At 52.9% G+C, this 3,976-nt stretch overlaps 1 protein-coding gene and 1 pseudogene across 1 annotated transcript in view; both read right to left on the bottom strand.

The window, feature by feature from the left end:
- LOC103073783 (cytidine monophosphate-N-acetylneuraminic acid hydroxylase) overlaps nt 1–3,976 on the bottom strand; it is a 95,883-nt gene that overhangs the window by 37,226 nt on the left and 54,681 nt on the right. The window lies entirely within an intron of this gene.
- Nucleotides 130–1,188, bottom strand: LOC103073227 (myc-associated zinc finger protein pseudogene; annotated as a pseudogene).

Genomic DNA, 3,976 nt, shown 5'->3' with positions numbered 1-3,976 from the left:
ATGGGTCCGCATGTGGCCAGCCAGCTGGGCAGGGGCTCGCATGTGGTCTGAAATATAAGCCGAGCTCAACGTCTTGCCACACACATGACCTGGCGCCTTCTCTTCGTGTCGTACTGTGCGGACCCGCAGTCAATCCTTGATCTTCGCAGCTAAAGCTGACTCGCAGTTCTCACATCTGAAGGGCCGGTCTGTTGAGTGCACTTGTCTGACGTGACTGTTGAGGTGATCCTGCCGGGGGAGGCTCTTGCCACAGTGGGAGCAGCTGTAGGGCTTGTGCTCTGCGCCGTCGTGCGAGCACACGTGGTAGCTCCTGCAGTCCTTCTGTCGGTGCCAGTGGTAGACGTCGCGGAAGGCCTCGGCGCACATCACGCAGGCGTGGTTCTTCTGCATGCGCTTTCCACCGCACCCACGGCACCCGCGGCCACTGCAGCCGCTCGGCCGCCGGCTCCGCTCAGCTGGGGCACGTTCAGGAGGCTCAGGGGCACCATGGTGGGCATCTTCACAGCACCCGAGGGGACCCAGCCGGCTTTGGCTCCCGTGTGGATGGCGTCGTGCCTCCGGAGGCTGTAGCCATTCTTGAACTCCTTGGCGCACAGGGCGCAGAGGTAGGGCCCCTTGCTCTATGCTGCTTCTCCAAGGCAGATGCGACTGGGACCACAGCGACCGTCGCGGTTGGGGCAACGACGGCGGTGGCCGCAGCTGCGGCGATGGTGGCGCAAGAGGCGGGGGGCGCGGCCTCGGCGGCGGGCGCCGACACCCGCAGGGGCGGCGGAGGGGGCGCAGCGGGCTGCTTCAGAACTGCTGGGTCCACAGTGGAGGCGGCGGCCGGGGCCGGCGGCGCAGCAGCAACGGCGGCGGCCGCGGCGGACTCCTGGGCGGCGGCGAGAACCCGGAGTAAGTCCACCTGGAGGCGCTCGGCTCCCGGGGCCTGGAGCGTGGGTGGGGGCGCCGGCGCGGCCTGGAATGGACTGTGGGCGCAGCCCAGGGAGGCAAAGAGGCCGGGCTGGAGCTCAGCCCCGACCTGCGGGGGGTTCTGGGAGTGACCCTCAGGTGGCAGGAAGGAGTTCAAGAGGCCGCCCACCCCCCTCCCCCGGCAGTCCAGGCCCAGCACGGGGAAGGGGGGCGCAGCACCGTACAAGGCAACACGGGGAACATAGCCTCCGCCACGGCGGGGCTCAGCTGGGGCCGGGGGGCGCGCGCTGCGCCGAAGGCATGGCCGGCGGGCCGCCCCGCCGCCCTCGCAAGCCGGCGGGCTGGAGGGAGGGAGGAAAGGAGGGCGCCTGACGAGCCGTGGAGCGCAGCGTCGATGGCGGTGGCTACGCCCCCTGGATGGGGGCGAGGCGCCGCGGGGCCGGGGGCGCGGGCTGCGGCGGTTGGAGCCTGGCCGGGCGGGTGGGGGGAGCGAGGGAACAGCCTCAGCCCCAGCTGCGCAGCTCGCCCGGCGGCGACTCGGGGAGGGCGCTCCATTCATTTCTTTCTTCAAATTACACTTAAGGAACTCATGAGATCTCAGGTGTATCAGGGACACAGCCACACACCAACAGCTTCATTACCATCCAATGAATAATTGCTAGAGATGGAGTGTGTCTAGGAAGGAGTACCTAGTTTGGTTCTAAGAGTCAAAGCAGATTTCAAATAGGAGGTAATGCTCCAGCTAGACTTGAAAGATGAGGTATCTGGGCACAAAAGAAATATGATGATGTGAAGCAAACAGGATGAGACAACAGCATGTGTAAAGGCATAGAGGCATGAGAGAGCTTGATATGCACAAAGTGACTACTCATTTATGACCGAGGAAAATGGTGTTTGAGCCAGGCCAGGATAGACAGGTAGGTCAGAGAAGGTCATGAAGGACCCTAGATTCCCTGCTAAGGAGGAGTTTGGATTTTATCTTGTGGCAATGAGGGGTCAATGAAGAATTTTAAGCAATTGTAGCAGACGTGCTGGTGGCTTTGCACAAAATCTATTTTCTCCTTCTTCTTTACTATTAGCATCTAATTTTTTTTTTTAAGGAGTGGTGATACACTTATCTAAAGATCGTGATTTCCCAGCCCCCCTTGCAATTATGAGTGGCCATAGCTCTACGTACAGTTCATATAGTTCTGCTCTATGTATAGTTCATATAGTTCGGTGAGATGTGAGCAGAAGTGTACTAGTGGGACTTCCAGGAACACATTTATTTTCCTGACAAAGAGGGACAAACTCAACAGATCTGGACTGTTTACCCTTCATCTTCCCCCCGCCCCTTGTGTGAAACTTGGTTGCCATGCTTGGAGGAGCAGAAGCCATCTTGAGACCCTGAGGAAAAAAGTCAGTTACTAAGGATGACAGAATGGGAAGACAGAAGGAACCTGGCTCCTTGATTAACCAACAGCTGTAATGCCCAAGACTGCCTGCTTTCCAACTTCTTGTGATGTAAGAAAACCCCAGATATGATTGGGCCACTCTTATTTGAGTTTTCTATTACAATGGCTGAAAGCAATACCTAAATACTACAGGAAGGGAGTATTAAAATCAGAACTTAATTTTAGGAAGACCACTGTGAGACACATGGAGAGGATCAATTGGAGGGAGGAGGACCATATTTGAGAGCCTTCCCCATTGTTTTGGGAGGCCATCAGCAAACCACTGATAGACATGCACTCAGGAGAAAGATGGCCTGTTTGGAGCCCTCACACTCCCACTTAATAGCTTAATAGCTGGATGACCTTGGACAACTTACTTGACTTCTCCATTCTTCAGTGTTTTTATCTATAACCCTAGCCACCTCCAAGGACAGTAATCCTAATAAATGCCAGCAATTTTACTAACTGCTCAATGAAAGCAAATGAGGTCCTAGACCAAAGCAGTCCCTGTGGAAATGGTATCATTGCCCTGCCCTCAAAGTCAAGCATTTTCCTACTTTCTTCAAAGCATATAAAAAAAATATTTTGCCTACACTTTCCAAATGAATAATTATACTCACTTTAAGACAACTGCTAATGGAAGAAACTGAGGTAAAAATCACCCCTAAAATGAAAAATGGTGCATTTTTAAAATATTCCCTCATAGTTGAAAACAAAAACTTATATATGCTGTCAAATTTCAATTTTCAGGTCAACTTGAGGGACTGTAATAAAGAAGAGTTGAAAACTTAAAGAATTACCTCCCCTAAAGTCTGTTTTGCTCTCTCAGTGCCCTAGCTTCACCCTCGTGGCTACATATTCTCCCTCTCTGCCCCTGACACACTGATGACACATTTAGATGATCTCCTTGGAAAGCTCTCCTCAGTATCAGCACTGCCCACTACCTGGCTTCATTTGGGACTCAGCTGTCATATTATCAGACAGGGCTTTCTGACCACTCCATCTCAAAGAGCGCTCTCCAGCCCTCTACCCTCATTTTTTTCTTCCTAGCCCTATTGTCACTGGACGTATTGTATATTGTTTGTTTATGGTCTGTCTCTCCTATAAGACTATGAGCTCTGTGAGAGCTGGCATCGTGGTTTGTTTGATGCTCTGTCAGTAATGTGCCAAGAACGTTGCCTGACTCACAACTGGCATTTGTTAAATATCTGTTGAGTTAATTGATTAATTAATGGTCATCATTCCATGACTCCCAAGACTCTCTTGGGGTGCACAGCCCCCTCTCCCAACACAGGCACTGCTCCTGCCCAGACTGGGCACCTCAAGTTGGGAAATTTAGATATAAGATTATCTCAACAAAAGCCCCAAATAAAGTATATTACTTTTTCATTTTTAAAAGAGCACTTTAAAAGCTAGAAACATGATCACACCAGATAGCTTCAGTTGGTCCCTACAAACCCCCTCTTCTCTACCTGTCTGCACCCTTGTCCACCTACTGTCTCCTTCAGGAGGTTGACTTAGCTGGACCACATCAAAGGGCTCCCACACTCTCCTTCTTTTAGGTGAGTTTGGCTATTGGGAAGCTCCAGGGTGAAATGGTAAGAGAACTCAGTGAGGTTGGGTCGCTTATA

Source organism: Lipotes vexillifer, unplaced genomic scaffold (genome assembly GCF_000442215.2).
Source record: "Lipotes vexillifer unplaced genomic scaffold, Lipotes_vexillifer_v1.1 scaffold1643, whole genome shotgun sequence".
Taxonomy (NCBI): domain Eukaryota; kingdom Metazoa; phylum Chordata; class Mammalia; order Artiodactyla; family Lipotidae; genus Lipotes; species Lipotes vexillifer.
The sequence above is the reverse complement of the archived record's forward strand: the minus strand, read 5'-3'. Positions and strand labels throughout refer to the sequence as shown.